This window comes from Eretmochelys imbricata, chromosome 7, assembly GCF_965152235.1.
Source record: "Eretmochelys imbricata isolate rEreImb1 chromosome 7, rEreImb1.hap1, whole genome shotgun sequence".
In the NCBI taxonomy this organism is placed as follows: domain Eukaryota; kingdom Metazoa; phylum Chordata; order Testudines; family Cheloniidae; genus Eretmochelys; species Eretmochelys imbricata.
In genome coordinates this window covers 108,186,568-108,209,158 of record NC_135578.1, presented here as the reverse complement: position 1 = coordinate 108,209,158, position 22,591 = coordinate 108,186,568, and the positions used below count along the sequence as shown (strand labels likewise).

The 22,591-nt window shown below is 42.9% G+C and overlaps 1 pseudogene; it reads right to left on the bottom strand.

Moving 5' to 3' along the window:
- Positions 1-9,487: 9,487 nt before the first annotated feature.
- The window catches only part of LOC144268213 (zona pellucida sperm-binding protein 3-like), a 30,755-nt pseudogene continuing 17,651 nt past the window's right edge, over positions 9,488-22,591 (bottom strand).

Sequence of the window (22,591 nt, the reverse complement as noted above, 5' to 3'; positions counted from 1 at the left end):
TTTGTCATTATAGTTCCCACTTTGCTATTGTTTGTCTGCACGGTTTCAGTCTGGTTCTGTGATCGTTTCTGTCTACTGTATAATTTTTACTGGGTGTAAACTAATTAAGGTGGTGGGATATAATTGGTTAAATCATGTTACAATATGTTAGGATTGGTTAGTTAAATTTCAGTAAAATGATTGGTTAAGGTATAGCTAAGCAGAACTCAAGTTTCACTATATAGTCTGCAATTAATCAGGAAGTGTGTGTGGGGGGAGGGAACGGAGGTGGGGAAATTGGAATCATGTTTTGCTAAGGGGAGGAATGGGAACAGGGACACAAGTAAGGCTCTGTGGTGTCAGAGCTGGGAAGGGGGACACTAAGGAAGGAAACTGGAATCATGCTTGCTGGAAGTTCACCCCAATAAACATCAAATTGTTTGCACCTTTGGACTTTGGGTATTGTTGCTCTCTGTTCATGCAAGAAGGACCAGGGAAGTAAGTGGGTGAAGGAATAAGCCCCCTAACAAGGAGGGTCACTGGAAAGAGGGAGGTGAGAGAGACAGGGCAAGGGAGAGGAGACTGAGTCAGGTATGGGGTGAGGCTGAGGTGAAGAGACAGTGAGGAAGGGGCTTGGAGAAAACAGCCAGTCAGCACAGGTGAGAGAATATCTAGTCAAAATTGGTTCCTACTTGAACTTCTTCTGCAGAAGTCACTGACTGGCTCCTCCCTACAGCTTATTTCCCCAAGACCACATGGCAGGGGAGGGGGTGTTGATGGAACTTGCTGACCTCCCCCCCCCTTGGGTGTTTCCTTTGTATAGTTCTTGGTCCAGGGGGTTGTGCTGGGAGGAAATTTTAATGGGGCAATGGAGACAATCATAGACCTCAGCCAGGGGTCCTGGGCCCCTGTGAGCCACAAGCAAGTTTCAGGGGGGTCCCCCAAAATAAACCAGAGAGCAGGGCTGGTGTCAGACTCACCGGGGCCTACAGCAGAAAGCTGAAGCCCAAGCCCTGCCACCCAAGGCTGAAGCTGAAATGTGAGCAATGTAGCTTCATGGGGCATGTTGGGGGGGCGACTCAGAAAGAAAAGAGGTGAGAACCGCTGTCCTAGACTATGCTACTGATCTGCATGTTTCTTCATGAGTTCTCATATGCATGTATGCACACACTAGGGTCATCCCTAGGGGAGCGTGGGGCTTGGGACAAATCAATCCCTGCCAGCTTGGGGGGCCTGCTCTGCATCAGCGACTGGGCAGAGCCCTGGATGCGTGAGGCAGCAGCCAGGACCCTGGATGCTTGGGGTGGCAGCTGGGAGCTCGGGGGTGCTGCAGCACTCCCAACACCCCTAGTTCCTGTGCCTATGTCTTCCAGAACCGGCCGCATGGGGCCTGGATTGGTCTCCCCAATTCACCCTATCCAAGGGATGGCTCTGGCATACACCCACAAGAATCTCTTTTTTATGGCCTTTCTAGATGCAGAAATCATCTTCATACAATATGATGCTATTTAAAATCCTATAGGCATAGTCCTAGAAAAATAGGTTAATCTGAATGTTTTAAAATCCTGAGCTGCGTTTCCTGTAATTAGGTTCAGAGATTTAGTCTCAGTATGACAATTGTGGGTTAGGTTTTCAAAATGTTTAAAAACAAAACCCTAGGTGGCTGTGTGCACACCTGGCTATCCAATATATTGTGCATGATAGATTTAAACTCTGACTACATAGATGTGCTTGACTCAGTCTGCATCCCTTGGAAGTGGGAGAGAGTTCTAAGAACATGGCTATTTAAATGTAATATTTTTCTATAAAGGTTTTTGTGGGCAATTTCCATTTCTGATGAGGCACTTAGATGTATTAAAAGCCACCGAGCCTCTGTCTAGGCTTTGATAAGGTATCTGAGCTTCTGGCACAGGAAGTGAACACAAAAATCTCCTGTTCAGCTCTGCTGGCAAGAGAAAATGTAAAGTTTATTGTTAGGATTTAAAAAAAAAAGTGCCAGTTTCTCAGTTGGTGGAAATTGGTGTCGCTCCATTGAACTTAATGGCGCTATGTTGACTGATGGCAGCTGAAGATCTGTCTCATAAAGATCTTCAGCTGGTGTGACAGAGCTTTTTTTGGGGGGGAAAGACTGAATTGAAGAGGTGTGTTTTGCATTTAGTTCTGAATGAGGTGAATCTGGCAGTGAGTTTCATAATCTTGGCCTAACTCCTGTGGATATGCATTTTTCCTTGTTTGTGGACAGCATGATTTTGTAGTGGAGCACAGCTGCCACATGAGGTAGTCCTCATTATGGAAGGAGAGGTGATTTCTCAGGCTTTTGATTCTAAGGCGGAGATATTTCAAATCTATTGCTTCCCTCCTCCACAAGGCTTGTTATCCTTTCAAAGAAGACTATTAGGTTGATTTGACATGATTAGTTCTTGACAAATCCATGTTCACTTGACAAATCCAAAAACTTCAGGACCAGACTTCAAAGAGAAACTGCTGAGCTTCAGTTCATTTGCAAATTTGACACTATCAGCTCAGGATTAAACAAAGCCTGTGAATGGTTAGCCAACTACAAAAGCCGTTTCTCCTCCCTTGGTGGTCACACCTCTACTGCTAGAAGAGGGCCTCATCCTCCCTGATTGAACTAACCTCTTATCCCTAGCCTGATTCTTGCTTGCATATTTATACCTGCCTCTGGAAATTTCCATTACATGCATCCGATGAAGTGGATATTCACCCACGAAAGCTCATGCTCCAATATGTCTGTTAGTCTATAAGGTGCCACAGGACTCTTTGCCATGTTCACTGTTACTTATAGGCTTTTTATCTTCTAGGAACTTATACATTGATTTTATTTGCTCCATTATCTTTCTGGGTACTGAAGTTAAACAGACTGGTCTATAATGCCCTGGTTGTCCTTATTCCTCCTTTTATAGATAAGTACTATATTTGCCCTTTTCCAGTAGTCTTGGATCTCTCCCTTCCTCCATGAGTTCTCTCAATGGCTCTGAGATTTTTTCAGCCAGTTACTTAAATAGTCTAGGCTGTATTTTGTGAGGCCCTGCCAGCTTGAAGACATCTAACTTGTCTAAGGCCTGGTCTACACTACACAGCGTGACAAAGTTCGTCCTCTGCCTTGGTGGGTCCTGCGCTTATTGGCGGATTTGCTTGCCTCAGAGATTCAGGGCAGCCCTCAGTTTGGTCACTTTTGCTAGTGGCTCAACCTGCCGTTCACTCAGCTAACCTCATCACTGGCCAGCATGGGAAAAAGGAAGGAGAACAATCCAGGCAGTCTCTGCTGATCCACCATGTGGGTCGGGGAACAGCCCAGAGACCTTTCCCTCTGGTGGAACCCACAGTCCAGGTCAACTCCTCCTGTGTCTGATCAGGAGTTGGGAGGTTTGGGGGGAACCCAGGCCTGCCCTCTATTCTGAATTCCAGCCCAGGGCCCTGTGGACTGCAGCTGTCTAGAGTGCCTCCTGAAACAGCTGTGCAACAGCTACACCTCCCTGGGCTACTTCCCCATGGCCTCCTCCCAACACCTTCTTTATCCTCACCACAGGATCTTCCTCCTGGTGTCTGATAATGCTTGTACACCTCAGTCCTCCAGCAGTACGCCTTCTCACTCTCAGCTCCTAGTGCCTCTTGCTCCCAGCTCCTCACATGCATGTCACAAACTGAAGTGAGGTCCTTTTTAAACTCAGGTGCCCTGATTAGTCTGCCTTAACTGATTCTAGCAGCTTCTTAGTTGGCTCCAGGTGTCCTTATTAGCCTGCCTGCCTGCCTGCATTTTTTTCCAGCAAGTTCCTTCTTGTTCTGGAACTGTCCCTGTTACCTGACCCTGGGAAAATGGACCTGCTTAATCTGGGACTAATATCTGCCTTCAAACACTCTCCTGTAGCCATCTGGCCTTACCCTGTCTCAACAATTAGGTCGAAGAAAGGCAGCTTATGTCGACCTAGCTGTGTATGTGTCTACTATACTTAAATTTCATTGCTGCCCACTACGCCCATTTAATAACATCACCTCCATGTGAGGCATAAAGTCAAGGTAGTTACGTTAATGCAGTGATAGTGTAGACACTGTGTTACCTCTACCAACTGTCATGGGCCTTCAGGAGCTGTCCCATAATACCCCACACTGACAGCTCTGGCCATCTTTGTGAACTTTGCTCCCACATTGTATATGTGATAAGCATATAATCTGACCACACTAATTTGTCTGTGATTAAATAAATTTTAATCTAGTCTTCTAGGCTTTCCCTCGTTGTGTCTTTTTAGACTTCTGTTTTACTGTGGACAGTAAATAACATAATCAAATCCAAATATAAAATAAATGTCAATCTTCTTTCACATAAAATAATTAGCTTCCACATCACCAGTGGGCTTCAGAATAGGTACTTATACGTATACAGTAGCTTTTTTAAAAAAGCAATGATCTATTCATTAGCATGCATTATGCCTTCTGCTGCTAGTCACTTGCAATCAAGCAGCCTTAAGTTCATCAGCATTTTATGGAATGCTATCCTGCCTTGATTCAGAGAGTCGTTTAACTGTAGAAGGCACATTATTGCTTGAGATCATAAGTGAGATTTTGGGCATGCAACTCTCTCTCGTACCCTTTGGATTCACATGATGTAATCAGCTTTCTGTTCCTTCTACAGACATTTATGAATAAGGCTATGATTTAGTCATGGGTATTTTAAGTAAAAAGCATGGACAGGACACTGGCAATAACGAAAAAGTCACAGCCTGTGAGCTGTCCATGACTTATTAAAAATACCCCTAACAATCTTCGGTGTTGGGAGTGTGTGGGGGAGCGCCTATGTATGCTGCTGTTCTGTGGGATGCTGCTGCTGAGTGGCCCAGGGCCCCACTGCCGCTGGGGAGGGGGATGGTCCTGGGGAACCACCACTGCCATTCCTGGGGTTGGCAGCCTGGGGCCCCACCACCATCACCACTGCTGCTGGGGGATAGGGGCAGCCCAGGGCCCTGCTGTTGGAGGATGGGGGGTAGCAGCCTGGAGACTGCCCCCCACCCACAAAGCTGCTCCAGGCAGGGAGTGGCAGACCAGGTTTCCACCCTACTACCACTGCTGTTGCTGCTCCAGGTGAGGGGCCGTGGCCCAGGGCACTGTTGCTGCTCCCAGACTGCTGCTCTGGGGCAGCACCTGGGGCCAGCTGCCTAGGGCCTCCTGAGCAGCAGCCAGTGCACTTGGCCCCAAGGCCACCTCAACTGCTTGGGCGACCCTGGGGTCAGCCACACCAGCCCCTGCAGAAGTCTTGGAAATTTATGAAATCCGTGACCTCTGTGAAAGACTGTCTTATGAATACTGGACTTGCTTCTTCTCTCACTTACACTAGTTTTACAGTGGTGTAACTGTTGGACTCGAGTTACTCCTGATTTAGGCTCCAATTCAAGGAAAACATTCCAATGCAAGTCCTCTTTGACTTCACTGAGTTTTAAGCACATGCTTAAAGTTAAGTATATGCATATGTGTTTTCCAAAAAGAGCATCAAGCCCAATGTTTCCCCTTCATAATAAAGGCTTCTTGGTGTTCCTTGGCCAGATCCTCAAGCAGTTTAAATTGCTGAAGTTCCATTAATGTCAATAATGAAAATCTGTGCTACTAAATTAAAATGTGAAATCTTGTACACTTTCCCTAAACCTTAACAATTAAACTTTTTGGATGCTTGCTGTTTTAATGCATTGTCTCAGCCTCATGTCATTCAGCCAAAACTTAACATTGGAATGGTGTTTAAAAAGTGCTATTTTGTGCTCCATTAGTTTTACATTGGGATCTGGGAAGACTGTTTGCAGGAGATGGGATTAGGATTTTTTTTTAAGTAACTTCAGGGCCTGAATGATGATGATGATAAATGCAAGAAATGTAGCCAGGGCTACTGGCCTTTATAAAGTCATTACTGTTATCAGTTGGCCCCAGGAATGGTCTATGAAGAGACACAGACAGAGACAAAGGAAGGCAAAAGCAGACATAAGGGAAGTATTCATAACATTTGGAAGAAAAATCAATGCATAAATTAAACTGCAAAATAAATTTGCTCAAAGCTCTAAAATACTCTATCCTTTGTAAGTCAAGAACCCTTTTTCTAATTTCTGTGATTTGTGCTTTAATTAATGATTTTAGCTACAAAACAATGTCCAAAACTGATTATACAAACTGATTTGCTTCCTTTTTCAAATGATCTTTTAAACATTGCACAGAAGATTTTTTTCCAAATACAGCAAATACTTTCATCTCAACATAATTAATTAGTGCTCAGCACTTTCATTGGAAATAATAATGAATCCTTTTTATTATAAGGGCAACATAAGTATCTTCATAGCTGCAGAAAAGACAGTTGTTCAGAAGGATCATTTGCCCTCACCAAGACTGCGTTCTACCAGTCTGGGAGAGAAGTGTTTTTCCTTGTGGAGCAGCACTGTCTTTGCTAAGTGTTTGGTTTTTTGTTTGTCTTTTTAATCTTTGAGAAAACTTGATTCAGGAGAGTCATGGGTCCCTAAATCATTTGTCATTGCTGCACAGATCTAGTTTTGCCTTAAGGCAATAATTTTCCGTGCTTCAGCGAAGTCTTGAAGAACTGCAATGAGATGATAAATACAGCTGATAGCTTTTAGGTTTTCCACCACATTATATACAACTCCCTGTATTTATAAACATAAGTCAGCTTCATTTTATCTGGGTTTTTTTTTTTGCCCCCCAGAAGAGAAAAAGAAAGGAAAGTCTTAAGACAAATACTTCAGGAGACTAAGTACATTTCCTGCAACTGCCTTCAACATCATTTACTACAGTGATCTATGAGAAATGGGTTTTATGTACCTAATTTTAAAAGTCCTCCAGCTCAAACACTATGATGAAAAGATGGGAGAAAAAAAAATCAAGGCTTTGTTAGGTTTTCTTTAAAAGCTTTTGGATGGATTGAGGGTAGGATTTTCAAAAGCACTTTCAATAGGACTTGTGCTCCTAAATCAGACACTTTTGAAAGCTCCACCCTTACTGTTCACAAAAATGAGAAGCTTCACCCAGGCATAACATGGACAGGTACTCCCCAGTCCTCCCCTGCAATATGCTTCTAGTCTAGCTCTGAGCTTTTCATAAGCACAGACCACAATGCAGAGTGCTCTGTGTAGCAACGTTGATCTTTATTTTAGCAGCCACATAGAATCATAGAATATCAGGGTTGGAAGGGACCTCAGGAGATCATCTAGTCTAACCCCCTGCTCAAAGCAGGGCCAATCCCTAAATGGCCCCCTCAAGGATTGAACTCACAACCCTGGGTTTAGCAGGCCCATGCTCAAACCACTGAGCTATCTGTTCATGGAGTTCTTTTCAGGGCCTTTACAGCCACACCTCAATGGACATTCACACTTGTGAATCTGTTTTTTGTGGAGCTTAATGTAGCACATTATAGAGGAATATCTTGCTCTGATGATGATACATCTGTGGGATATTTTGTGCTTTAAAAGGCTATTTAGATCAGGCTCACTTATGTTATGTCTACACTGCAATTGGTGATATGATTGCAGTTTAGGTAGGCTTACCCATGCTAGCTTTAATCTATCTTGTGGCATGAGCTCCAACATGGGTTGTATAAGTCCATCCTGGACTCTGGGTATGTACTCACATGGATTGCCTGTGCCGGGATCTGTGCTACCATGCCTTCACAGCTATGAAGGTTTGCCTACATGAGCTGCAATCACACCTCTGATTAAAGTGTAGACATCCTTAGATGAAGTGAGCTGTAGCTCACAAAAGCTCATGCTCAAATAAATTGGTTAGTCTCTAAGGTGCCACTAGTGCTCCTTTTCTTTTTGCAAATACAGACTAACACGGCTGCTACTCTGAAACCTTAGATTAGTAGGGTTTTTATTAAAGCTGCTCAAAATATTGAAAAGATTTTTCACAAAATTTTGAATATTTTTTGTTCTCCAGGTTTTAAAAAAGTGGGTTTTTTTCATTTATTACACAAAAAAATTAGTTTCCCCTTCCCTTTTCCATTCTGCCCTTGAAGAGGGGCTAGAGAAAAGGAGAGGGGGGGAAAAAAAGAAATAGCAAATGCCATTGGTTGGGTTTTTAAATGGAAAATTAAAAATTAACGCAACCAAGATTCTGGGTGCTAGAACAAACCAGTATGAGCACTTGTCTATAACTAAGTTTGAGGCTCAGCAGTTACCCCACAGAACAATGCCAATCACCAAGATTTCTTGTTAAAGAATTGATGAAATACCTGACACATTTATCACCCTTGCAGAATTTTTCTGGGGAGGAAGGATGTACTGGCAAAAGTAAAAGCAAAGGAAGCCAAAGTGTGGTTTTTAAAGGCACTTTTGAGGGTTCGGTCCCTGCTGTTTGACTAGATTGGTCAAAAAGGGACAAGTTTTTAGAATATCCAAAGCAGTTGCTTAAGTTATGGTTCAAATCACTTAGGTCAATTTGCTTGGACTTAATAAGGAGTTAAAATCTAGAATATGGTTACTAGAGAGCATAGACTTAGCAAGATAACCTACAGTTACTTATATTAAAGAATAGAAGGGGAAATACAATCTTTCAACTGAGATCTCAGCATTTATCCTTTTAACTCTGGGATGGGGGAAGAATCCTTTCTGCACAGCTGTTCTGAGACTGGTGCACTTTGGATTCTGCAGCAGCTTATTGGGTTCAGTCAACTCTGGGGTTCCACAGGGTGGCCTTGGTTTTATATACTCTGATCTCAGGAATCCTTGGAGAGGACCATCCTCTGATTTCTGTTAGACACATCAACTGAGTGCTTGGCTTTCTGCTGGCATCCAATAGATACCAGATCACCCTGAGTCTGGAAGAGCAGGGACTTGAACTTGGGTCTCCCACATCCTAGGCCAGTGTGCTAATTACCAGGCTCAGACTCTCACGCTCCCCCCACCAACTTTTAGACAAACCAGCCCATTTTGACATATTGAATTGTAAGTGTTGCAACCAGCTCTATTCCTATGTACACAGACACCATTCAGACCTACTCTTGGGCATTAGGGACTCTTATACGAAAGGAAATACTGTCCAGGAGAACAGCTTTGTAGGGCTAAGCTGTTCTGGTGAAAGGACTTATTCACTAGACACTGTTTGAATTTTTCTACCCAAAGAAGGCAAGAGCTGGGCTTTGAGATCCAGGCTAGTGCCAATTAATCATTAAGGTGATAGTTTCCATCCCTCCTTTCAGTCTAGGTGTTTCTTACCCACAGTCTTCAACCAAGAGATAGCTACTGAATCATAGTGCCCATTAGATCACACAGGGATACTTCTGCCCCTTTAGAAGATCTGGATTGACCACAGAGATTGAAATATAGTTTCCTGTTTATTGTACAGGCTAGGAAAGAGACCAATAATTCCTGTATTTCTTGTACACATGAAAGATTCCCAGGAAAGGGAAGGCAAGAACAATGGCTACAACAAGCAATGACAACCCCAGCACCATCAGAGGCTTCTCTGCTACACTTTAAGAGAAAACACAGTGTTAGGACTTGAGTCATGAGTTTGGCAGCCATGTCACACAGTCAAATTCATACCCTGTAATCCCATCTGTCACTCTGGTTTTGTTTTCTGGAAAATTCCTGGAGTGTTGATCTGCATCAAGGACAGAAAGAGGTCCAACTATACTATCAGCCTCAGCTTCCCTGAAAGTAGGTGCTGCTTCACTGAAAGAGGTACAGTATTAGGGAGCTTGTTACGAGTTAGTCCACTCACCCACGGAACATGTTTGCGAGACCTTATGATTCACTTAGTCAGACCAAGTCAACGCTTTACAGATTCTGAAGATAAACATGCTCCCTGTCTCTTGATTAGATGCATGCGACATACATAGCATGACTAGAAGACACATCTCTCCTCCAGGGTCTATGCAGAGGGATACATCTTCTGGATTATCCTCCAAGTGACCCACAGTCCCCGTCTCACAGCAGCTACAGATATTCCTGGTGCCTTCCACAGGTGACCAACTGCAGTGGGAGAGATGGCAACGTTAACAGGGAGAAACCTTGGTTTTTCAACAGCTCTTCCATTTCCCTCTCCCCTCCTCGTCCACCCCCAAAAAGTCTACTCATGTATTGGTTGCTTTGTTGAAGGAGCCTTCTTCAGAGAATCTGGAGCTTAGTCAGCTGCAGTGACCATATGGCATGTAATATAGATCTAGGTGCAACTGTGAATAGAGGGATCAGAACTGTCAGAGTGGGACAAGGGAACACTACAACGTTGCGGGACCTAGGCCTCTAGTTTGGAGTAAAGGAAACAGTTCTTACCAAGTTTCTAGTATCTCCAGCAAACCGGAAAATGTCAACTGTGAACTGAAGGGAATCTTGCTGAGGCCATGGGGATAGGAAAGCTGAGGATGTCATCTGATCTCCCATCTACTAGATAGGTAGGTCAAAAAGACCCTGGTTAGAGCAATCCTCTACTCACTAGCTCTTTACAAGATATGTCAGGCCATGAAAGCCCCTCCCGCCGAGATCCTACCCATTGAAGTGGATCACATATTGGAGAGTGGAGTCCCGCTGTGGAATTAGCGTAGCTACACAATGGTCTGTAAAGCGCCTCAGCACAACATGACTTCCAGTACTGACATCGGCTTGAAGGTGAATCATACCCCCCCGGTGGAATCCACTGGAGGTCCTTTCAGCTGCCCAGTCATCTGTAAAAGCCTGACAATCTGTGCACTTAGCATTAACAAAGGTGAATCAAGGGAGAGTGTTTCCCGCTATTATTGTGTTGGAGGAGGAGAGTGGGGGGTGTTTACTACAGCGCTCATTGTAAGATGCAGCATCTTCTCTTTCCAGAAGAAAGCCCATGCTTTCTAGCCAGATATAGTAGGTGCAAGAAGCAGTGCATGCTACAGGATAAGTGCTGGTCCCTGCTGAGCTACTCCCTCAGGAAGCTTTCACAACTCCCCTGCATAGAAAGTAACTTGAACTGGTAACCCAAGTGTATGTGCACACACGCCTACACATCAACATACTAGACTCCTCTGCCTTCAAGAGACCTAGTAAGGGGTCTTTTTTGCATGTCATCTGCCTTATGCTGCTATGATTTTGGCTACTGCCAAGGAAGTCCCCAAATTTTTCATACCACCTGCCTTTCATCAGATACAAGAAAAAACCCAGCCTCTCTTCTGCAGATAGCATAGACCTGAAGGGAACCCATGTTGGCTTGATTGCTTTCTGCTCAAATTGTTTCTCCTGAAAGATAGAAATGCAGAGTGGGATCCACAAAGCAACTTATGTGCCTGGACTCCAGAATAGGCACCTTAGTCCCCCATGTGTACCACCATTGGGATCTGACTCCTGCCTGGCTGTCACCTAACCCTGTAGACGCTAAACTTACTTCTGTGAAAATTCCATAGGAAATTCTGGGGCGTGTACATTTCTGCCTCCCTACAGGCATCTAGACACCTATCTCCCGCTTAACCTACAGAGCAATTCACAAACAGGGGGAAGATAGGGATGCAGCCACCTAAGTTGCATGCAGGGGTAAATCCAGTAGATGAGCCCAGAGGCCACCTACTGGATCAGGTCCCATTCAAAATTCGATTGGAGCAGGCAGTGATGCTAACCTTAACCATTAGCTCAATGGTTAGAGCACTCACTTGGGATGTGGGAAACCCATGTTCAGTTTCCCGCTCTCTGCCTGACCGGAAGAAAAGAGAATCTCTATTCAAATCATCCCCCACCTCAGGCAGGGAGGGGGAAATTGAATCTGGTCTCCCATATCCCAGGTGAATACTCTAACCACTGAGTCATGGGATAGTCTGATGTGGGGCTCCCTCAATCTCTCCAGTTGAAGTTGGTTAAGTAATGAAAGAGTAATTGGAGCAGAGGGATGGGACCCCTAGCTACTGGGCTATAGAGACTCTCTATAGCAGCACCAGCACTGGAGGGTGTGTGTGAAGCAAGGCAGGTGTTGAACTTGTTCCTGCAAGGAACACTGTAGACGCTTAAGGTGTCTGACTCCAGGCAGCAGGTTCTTGTTTGTGGAACACTAGCAGAGATAGGCACCTTCCTGCAGCCCAGACTTATGAGGCTTGGTCTATGCTACCAACCTACGTCGGTATAACTATGTCACGAAGGGGTGTGGAAACACCACACCCCCAAGCGACAGTTATACTGCCCTAGCCTCCTGTGCAGACAGAACTATGTTGACAAGAGGGCTTTTCCCATTGACATACTGCAGCTCCCCAAGAGGTGGTAGCTATCTATGCTGACAGGAGAGCATCTCCTGTCAGCATCAGTAGCATCTTCACCACACGCTACAGCAGCCCAGCTGCCCGAGTGCAAGCCCTTAAGTACCTATCTTTGAGATGGGGGCAGGGTTTAGCAAACAGCCCTCTCATCAGCATCTCCCACTGGCTACCTTAAGTGGCTCCTCTCCTGTTGTGCTGGCTTTTGTGGGTTGGAGTCTAAGGTACCTCTATCTCCCCAGTCATTGTATCCTAGGCTCCCTGACTCGGGCTGTTGATTGAAATGTTGTTCCTTTGACTTTCTAGGTACCTAAAAGTTAGACACTCAGTGTTGCAATGCCCACTTCTGGATCCCCTCTTGCACCCCCCCACCCCCAGTTGCTAAAGTAGAACCCAGACTGGCAAGTAAATGTGAAAGATGAGATTAAAATGCCTGACTCACCTTGGATAACAACACTCAATAGGAATCACAGCTGGATTTGTTCTTAAGATAATAGAGTTGTTTTCAGCAGATGGGTTGTAATAAAGGTTTGTGCTGTAAACCAAGGAGTCTGGTGTCATCTGGAAAGATTCACATATTGAAGGGAGAGAATCTGGTATAATTAATCCTTCCTTTAAAGACTATCAAATAAGCAAGGCATCTAGCACTCAGGTTATGTTTGGGCCATTAGTGTTAGCTCCATGGCAGGCTAACTCCTGCAGAAACATTTGTCACCATATGCCATGGAAATCTGCAGCTCCCTGAGGAGATTATAAACTGCATTCAGTAGTTTATTCTGCTTTCTATGGAAGTATTAGAAATAGTGATAGTCAGATTAGTTCTTTCCCCCCAAATTGTAGACCCACAACTGTTTGGAATCTGGTCACCCTCAGAGATTGTCTTTTTACCCAAAAGAAAAGGAAAGGTGCCCAGACACCCACCAATGCAGTAAATGCTCCTTTGGGTGATTTTTCACTAATGGCAGTTTTAAAGGTCCCATTTACTAGTTACTCCAGTTTTCAGTTCTGAGAAGAGTTACTTTAATACTCTGGATTGCAAGTGGGAGAATATTCATTCAACCACCACCAAGACTTCTTTTCAGTGATGTACCTAAGCCAGTATGGGGTGGTACAATTTCGTTTTAAGTGAATTTGTTAGTTAGTTGATCCCCACCTCGGGTATAGGAGTCCTCCTCATTCTTAAGCATGACACACTTGAGAAAGTCCCTAGTAAACTCTGATCTGGATTTTGGTTGGCCGTGTGAAGTGGATGAGGACTTCATCCCAGCAGCTTTACATGAATTCACACCTAATCTTCTTTAATGAGGACAGGCACCAGTTCGAAGGAATTAGCTAAATGAGACCCCTATTCCTTTCTCTAAGCAGCTGGTTTGTACAAAGTTGTAGTCTTTAGGAATGTTATAGAAGTAACAGAGTATTTCAATTAGTTTGAGAACCACAAGGAAGATATGATGCAGCCTGAGGGTGGGATCCACAGAGGTACTTGGGCACCTAAGGCTCTGGTTTAGGTACCCAAGTCCCAGTTTTGGCTCCACTGTGAGGGAACCTTTACCCTGAAAACTCAGCACCTACATTTCTGCCTGTAGCGTGTAAACTGCAGCCTCCCTCTAGGTGACTAGCCGGTATGGGGTGGTTGAAGCACTCAGCTGGGAATCCCACATGCAGTTCACCCCAATCCACCTGAGGGCATGAAAGTATTTGGCCAGGGGTCTTCCGCCTTGCAGGAGAGTGCTCTACCCACTGAGCTATGGGATATTCTGGTGTGGGGTGCCCATCTCTCCTGCAGAAGCTGTTCCAATGTGGATAAATAAGGAAAGAGGGATTGGAGCAGGGGGAGTGGACCTGGAGTCTCCCACTTCCCAGATGGGCACCATAACCACCAGACTACAGAGTTTGAGCCAGTCTCTCACTGGCCCAATGACCATCGAATGATTTATCCACAGTGGAATAGTCGTTGGACATCTCCCATTGATTATCTTAAGAGCCTCCCCAAATAGCATGCTGGCTTCTTTGGATCACCTTGTAAGGCACCTATCCCTCCCCGGGCAGTGTACAGGGAGCCTAGACACCCAGCGCAGCTTTGTGGATTGCAGTGTTGTTCCCATGATTTTCAAGGTGCCACAACACCACTAAGTCCCTTTGTGGATCCCACCCCTAATACCAATTAAAGTGTTTATCTAACTCCAGCGTCACACACTGAAGTCACAGCACAATGCAGTGCACTCTCAGAACTAGGGTGCCCATATTTCCCAAAGGGAAAACAGGATACCATGTGGGGCTAACCTGAGCCCTACCCCTCCCCACGCAGGGCTGGCCAGAGCCATTTACCCAAGCCACGTCTCCCCCTCCCTGCACAAGTTTGGCATCGCTGCTCACCTGAGCCCTGGCCTCCCTCCCTGTGCAGGCTGGCATTACCACTCGACCCAACCCCCTCCCCATGTTCCTCTGCACTCTATTGGGGGGGGGCAAAAGTGGGCATTTGTCCCATTTGCACTTGCCAACGGATCAGGTTGGCAGGAGCAAAAAGGACAAATGTCCACTTTTGGGGGAAAAAAAGAAATCGGGCAGTCCGGGACAGGACTTAAAAAAGGGACTGTTCCGGCCAAAATGGGATGTACGGTCACCCTACTCAGAACGCCGTAGCACAACAACTAGACTCCCTACAGTGCTGTTGTCTTCTTGCAGCTGGCGGGATGGAGAAGCCGAATCCCAGCACCTTCTGGAGGAGTAAACAAAGGGCACAGACCACCAGACTGTCTGTACTGCGCTTCTTGTTCCAGCTTGCATGGGTCCGCTCGCCCTGTGATTGCACTTGTGCTGAGAACCCTGCCAAATCTAGGGCAGCACACCAATAATACCTCCAGGTTCTGTTGATTTAGAGATTTCAGCATTACACAAGCTAGAAGAGTTTTCTGGTTATCCACAACTAGACAGAGCTAAGGGGGAGTCATTAGATACTGACCCTGCAGTTTAATTTTGAGAGAGCAAACCCAGTCCTTACCTGCAGCACACTGCCACATTCATGCAGCCCCATCTGAAAGATAACCCTGTTGGTTGCAGTATTCAAGGCAGAGTGCTGGCAAGCAGCTGGGCCAAGGCTCAGATCAGTAGCTTTGGTCAGCTGGCCTGTTTCAAAGAGGTCCTGGTGCACAGTTATTGCCATCTGAGACTCTTGGCATTGTAAGGTAACAGGTTGCCATAAGGACACAGCTCTAGCTAGAGCCCAGGGAAGGGATGGAGCAGGTGCTAGTACAGAGAACTGTCCTGGGTAAATATTAACTCTGTTTGAAGGTCTCCAACCCTGCTAAAATGCTCCTAGACAAATTCCAGAAGTCAGAGCAATGTACTGTATTAATTATCAGAAGCAGAAACATCTGCTTCCTACTCTCACCTATTCTATTTAATCTGAGTAATTGCACCATACACAAAGGCTGTTGCTCCAAATCCCTTTATACCCCATGTCCATTCACAGCTGTGTCAGTTAATTGACCTTCTCTCAGCTTGTAGTAAATAATCTGCAGGCAAGCAGAGTCCTTTCCAGTGGCCAGAGCAGAATTTGGAGTAGGGGGAGTAATGAGGACTTGTCCCACCTATCTTGATCTGTGTGTGGGGAAATTCCTGAAGGGTTCTTGGAAACACATTGCTAAACTTTTTTAATTTGGATGGGAAGTATCATTTGTAGTTAGTCCATGATGCTGCTTAATATCAGAAGGGCTTTTTCAAATATTTTATGCTGTGTACATTCAGTTGTAAATTAAAATCTTAATGGTTGGTGGTTAATTAGGAGAATAAATGTCATTAATTGTAATGGGTAAGGTTCTAACTGAATCTATCCTTTTTTCTAGCAAACATAATGGACAGCTGCTCCCATTTTGCCCTGCATGACTTTTTTAATCCCCACAGGCTGGAAGATGCATTTTCCTGCATACTCATATGACCCTAATACTGCAAACATTTAGACCCTTGTATACTATTGAAGTGTGTAATGTTAATCACTTGAGTAAATGTTTCAGAGCATGCAAGCAGGTGTAACTAGATGAAGCCAGAGACTGAGCCCTTATACTTCACATTACCTTCTAGCTAGTATTGAAACAGTTCTGTAAAATGCAGGGGTCTATGCCAGGGGTAATCAATTATTTTTGTCAAGGTCCAAATTTCTTAGTCAAGGTATAGTCAAGGTCCAGATTCCACCCATTGGATACCCCTGGTCTATGCTAATGAATCCTGATGTAGGACTGGGGCCTAACGTGCATAAGAAAACATGGAACTTTTCAATACAATCATTGCAGGAACTTCAACCTGATTGTCATTGAACACAGAAAAAAATGAGCTATCTTAGTACTGGATAATACACATAGTACTTTACTTTCCTTTATGTTGCAAAGCAATAATAAATAAATAAAAGTAAAATGTAAAAGAAAGTGAAAAAGAGGAACTTAGTTGGTACAACATGAGTGAATCAAGTCTTAGAGAGAAACTAACTACTTACCATGACTGCTTCATTTATAATAATTATTCAGACCACATATCAACTGAGGCTGGCTGAGTTTCATACCTTTATAATTTATTCCTGATTTTATTGCCCAATCAGAGCAAAGTTGCGAATCTATAACTTACTAATGAAAACCAGTCAAAGCATGCTTCCAAAATGATGCTTTAGGTTGGAATTTATGTATTATCTACCCTGGTGCTAAATTCTATTACAATAAAATTGTGTGAGTCTAGAACTACTTCTTTGTTTTTCTGTATATTCATACCATAGTTATTGTCTTCTATAGAAAGGGAGCTGTATTCTCCACTAGTGTAAATCAGCACAACTTCACTGGCTTTGGGAAAGCTACAGTGGTTTACACTAGCTGAGAATCTAGCCAAGTTTTATAAGAAGGATATATAGTACTTCACTTAAAAAAAAACAAATTACACTTGCCATGAAGTCAATAGAAATTCTGTCTTAGTAACATTATAAACCTCTTTCCTATTGGGTTATTTTAGTTTTAGTCACAGAAACTCTGTGCAATGCAGAAAGAGATTTCTGAAATATGAATACCAAAATGGTGGCATTTCTTTTCTGTATTTATATAATTCTCCGTGTCTACCACTTAGAATCAGAAGGGCAATAACAAAACAAACATTCTCTCTAGGAGCCAGATTCTGCCACCTTTACTCACATTGAATGGTACTTTACTCTGTGAGCAGTCCCTTTGATTTCCCTAATGTTTAAAATGTACAGCTTGCAGGGTGGTTTCTCAGAGAGTAGATACAAAGGTGTCTTTGAGTCAGAAATGCTGGCTAGACTAAGAGCATGCAAGTGTTTCATTTTTCCAAAACTGAACTTAAATAAAAATAGTGCATGATTTCATTTAATGTGTGTGAATAAAACAAAAGTATCTGAATGAATTGATTTTGCTGCAAAATTTGGAGACCACATCTCATAATGAAACACAAATGATCTACTGCCGATGCTTTAATACATTGCTAGCTATAACAGACTATATGGGAAAGAAAATGGACATTGAGAGAAGATAGAATAGAAGCTAATGGCTGGCCAGACAAGTATGAACTAATGCAATTCTCAACCTTTGCCATACCCTGACCCCATTTTGCAGCAACAACAACAATACAAACTGGCTTGGGGACTGACCCCCATAGTTTCAGGACTTTTCTCTGATCTAGCCATAAAAAAGGCCAGTGTTTCTGATGCCATTGGATCTACAGCTGGAGAATCCATGGGCTGAAGGACAACATGGTGAATAACACATGGAGGGCTAAATCTCTCAAGGAAACAAATGAAGATCTGGCCCAGTGGGGCAGAAAACTCAAAAATAGAGCAAATCATGGTGAAGGAGATACTGAACACTGAAGGAATGATAATAGCTATGGGTTGGCAGGAAAAGAGAAAATATCAACAACTCTTATAAAAGAATGGATATCAATAAACAGCAGCTATGCCAAAGAGACAAAAATCAAGTGGTAACTTTGTGTGACTTTCATGACTGCATTTGGGCTAAGTCAGTTACATTTAGGTGGTGGTTTCAGAGTAACAGCCGTGTTAGTCTGCATTCGCAAAAAGAAAAGGAGTACTTGTGGCACCTTAGAGACTAACCAATTTATTTGAGCATAAGATTTCGTGAGCTACAGCTCAGCTGCACTGAGGCATTCATCCTGCCCTGGACAGGAGGAGGATGTGTTGAGGACCAGTGCAGGCAAGTTTAAAAGAATAAATAATTATGATTGGCTAGTTTTTTTTTTAATCTAACAGAAAAGTAAAATGTATCAAACTGAGTGATCATGCACAGGTATTGTGTAGGGTTAGGATGGAGCCACTGGGTAATTCGTATGGTGTGCTGATAAAAGGAGGACTATGTATAGCCTCCAGAAAGATCACTACAATTTTCTCTATGGTTGAAAATTACCGTGAAAACTGCACCTTTCTTTTTTACTGTAAACTCAATTCTTACTCTACAAATTAGAAATTGCCTGTAAGGAAACAAGAAGCTACAACTGCTTTTGAATATTATTAGGAGAAGCCATCAGCTTCCTACCGAATAAATAAACTAGCCATCGAAATATAGCCGCTTGACATTTCCTTTCTTTTAATGTTGCATGTCACATTTCCATTGTATATTTCAGAGAAAACAGCAGGAAATCTGTTTTGACTTTAAAGTTTGTGAAAGTAGAGACTAAGGCAATAGGTGATTTAACTTTGAGGTTGGTATAAAATGAGTGCAAAGGATAACTCTTTCTGGCAGTCATTAAAATTAAATAATCAAGTTAAGAAAATCTATATCTCCATTGTGTAACTACTTCCTTTAGCTAGTTCTTGAAAGGCTGCCAGCAGTAACAACTTAATAAACCAGAAAGCGCAATAGTATCTGGAACTTGACCTAAATAATGCAATGGTCAGAAGAAAGGGACAAATATGTCCCAGAGAAAGGCTGTGTCCAAAGCAAATGGATTCTGCTGAGGAGCATGAGCTAAAAGTTTGGATTAATCACATTTAAAAATGATGGAGAAGCTACTTCGAATGTCTGAAAAACAAGGGATGTATGTCAGGGAAACAAGTTGAACATTGTGTAACAGTGGTATCCACTTTTGTAAATAGTTATTAGTATCTGGCTGGTGTATTATGCCTCGCAATATAGTCTGAAGCAATACAAAACTGGAATTAAGGTCACTGTTGAGAGTAATTATGTTAATATCTTGGAAAATTATAAATAATTTCTCATAGAGAATTCTGGCATTGGCAGGAGGTAGAAGGGGAAGAGGATTTCTGTGCAAACTTGTTGCCTGCCCCAAAAGCAAACACACACAATCTGTCCCTTTGTTTCCATCATACATTAATTTTTTATTTAACCCATTGAGCACAAATATTTAAAACATAGGAGGTGAAATCCTGACTCCATTGTAATCAACAGGAGTTTTGCCATTGACTTTAGTGGGCATAGGATTTTGCCCAGGGTTTTCTTCATGATCCTTTTCCAGACCTTTAAGATTTGTCTATGTGGGGAGTTACTGTGTGGCAAGCCAGGACCGATACTTCCATAGCACTTTCCAGTGGGTTTGTATCCTTTTCTTCTTCACCCAACCTTCTGTATCTGCTACTTTCTGAATATGTTCTGGCAGCTTAACTTTTAGGTAGTTTCATTTTTGTTCAGATTCCCATAACCGGAAAAGTGATGTGTTAACGCGCATGCTCCAGCTTTCCATTGCAGCCTCACTCTACAGTATGATTTGTCATGTTGCGTTGTTTCCGGAAGCTTCCACAAAGCATCACAACATACAGTTGCTCTAGACGCCAAAAACAAGATGGTGGCAACAATTCCAAATCTATAAATAGTTTAACAATAATATATGACGAATAGAAATTGCTTTTGTTTTCAATAACTTATCAGGAGTTGCGTTGCCTAACACATTGTAGGGATCAGGCTCAGTGACTTTAAAATCCTGAGCAGTTCCTGTGATAGAACCTGTTACAAAACATAGTACAAATGACAGTGCATTAAATGATGCTTTCCTAGCTCTACAGCGTGTTATAACATGTCAGAATAACTTATTGGGAAAGAAGCAATTTCTGTTGATTTTTCATTAACAAAAGAGTTTCAAATGTTTCCTCTGTTTAGAGTTAATATTTAAGTTGAATACTTGCTAGTAAACTCTCAAAGACTTATGCACGGCTTTTGCTTTGGGACTTCCACTTGTTTTAATGGAAGGTGAGTGACTAGGACTACGTTGGTATAACTATGCTGGCATCGCCACCGAGTAGTGACACAGTGTATACTGACAGAAGGCGATTTTCTGCTGATATAGAAATGCTGACATAGGAATGATGTTAGTGATGCCGACAGAAGCACTCTTTCATCAGCATAGCTGTGTTGATACTGGAGTTTTTGTTAGCATAGCTGTGTTGCTCAGGAGTGTGGTTTTTCACATCCCTTACTGACATAACTATGACAATATAAGGGTTTTATAGGGTTTTAAGGGTAGACCAGCCTAGAACTCTCCACAACAAATTAGATGCTAGGAACCTTTTGGACAAGTCAACATGTGCCTGAGGTTTAATGCTGATGGACAGGAGCTCCATATTTCACATATATAAGGTCAAAGTGATATTCTTTTAATTGAAGAGGTTGTAAGAACAGCCTAGTGGGGCTAGAGCAGTTTGGTTCTAAGATCCCACCCTATGGACTAAGTTTTGTTTTGTTTCTTTAAAGAACTAGTGACTTTGGGAACTGGAGCTGAGGGCTTCTGGCTTTTGCATCTTCAGAGTGCTGCTGCGTCTGCCAGACTCTGAGGACTGCTATAGTAAAGTCCCTCCATTCCTAATAATGTATAGCTTTATTTCAGATTTTGGGTCACAACCCACTGGATGGTTCCTCTAAGGCACAGACCCCCTGGTACCTCGTTCCTCATGGCTCTTTTAAGCTTCTTCTTCAACTGATTCATAGTCCACTGAATCAGAAGGACACCCCATCCTTCCCATTAGGATGCCAGTGAACTCCCTAAGCATTTTCAGTGGATTCCCTTGACATCATCCCCAACAGCCTGATTGCCAGAGAACTCACCTACTTGTGAAGAGAAGATTTCAATTCTACATATTAACTTGCAAGAAAATTTCTTGCTACTGCTATGGGAGTGTGCTTGCTTTGAGCAAACATAATTAAACAATAAAAACATTTATGTAGCTAAGTAAGATGTATGTATATATTAACTATCCCATTTTTTAAAAGCTAAAGTTACAAATGTATACAGTACTTTACCAAATCACACATCCTATGCAATGAAATACATAATAGACTCATCTGTTGAACGGATACATGCTGCTACAGGGAAATGTACATAGAATACATTAAGAGTAAGGAACCGATAAAGGAGTATTTATACTTACTGAAGATTGATACATTACGTAGACTAGTAGGCTTGATTTGCCCCCAGTTACACCAGTTTTACACTGCTGGAAATCTGTCAATGGCAACATAATTAGACCTGATGTGCACTGGGTGTAATAGAGGAGAATGTGGCCCATTTTGACATCTGTGAACTTTATTAATGATCTATCAGCTGTGGATACGGTCTATCCAGTCTGATTAGTTTTACTTCAGTGTACTTTTGCTGGATCCAACTGCTGCTCTCAATTATATGGATGCAAATACAGAGTAATTCTTTTAACTATTCATGTGCATAAAAGTAAGCATGGCTTTCAGTGTCGGCAAGTTTGGGTGCTTGGATACTTTACTCCGAGGTTTTCACTCACTAAGGTGAAAATGTTTTAGGCCCTGGTACTACAAATATTTATGCATATGCATAATTTGGTTCACACGAGCAGTTCCATTGACTGCAATGGGATTGCAACGTTAGTAAAGTTAAACAGGTGCATGTTCCGAGGCTCAAGCCATACGCGGAAAACACTCCCAGTGAATGCTTATTTGTTTAAGAACCGATTTCCAGTGGAAATAAAAAGAACAAACACTGTGAAACCATTTGTACTGGCTTAGCTTTTGTAAAAACTTATTTCTACAAAACATGCAATTGGAGCCAGACGTGACCTGACATCGGCTGTTTAATGTATGTAATAATCTTTTAAACTATCCTTTATATTCAAAGGTACTGATTAGGATGTGGTCATTTGATAGTTATGTGGAATCACATGATGCTTTATCATCGTTAGTTAAGGTGCAATTAGAACTAAGTGCTGCTATTTGGTGTATATGGTGAGGTCAGCTTTTGCAAGCTGGGATGCAGATGACATTTCGCTGTGCTTCGGCCGGTTGAATTCATAATGTTCATTTAGGAAAATTAGCTGACAATTACGTTTAGTGCATTGCAGACTCATAAAATCCACTCACTGAAGGAGAAACTAGGCTGTACTGCAAGTGGTATTGGCTATCAAGCCATACAATTATGCTG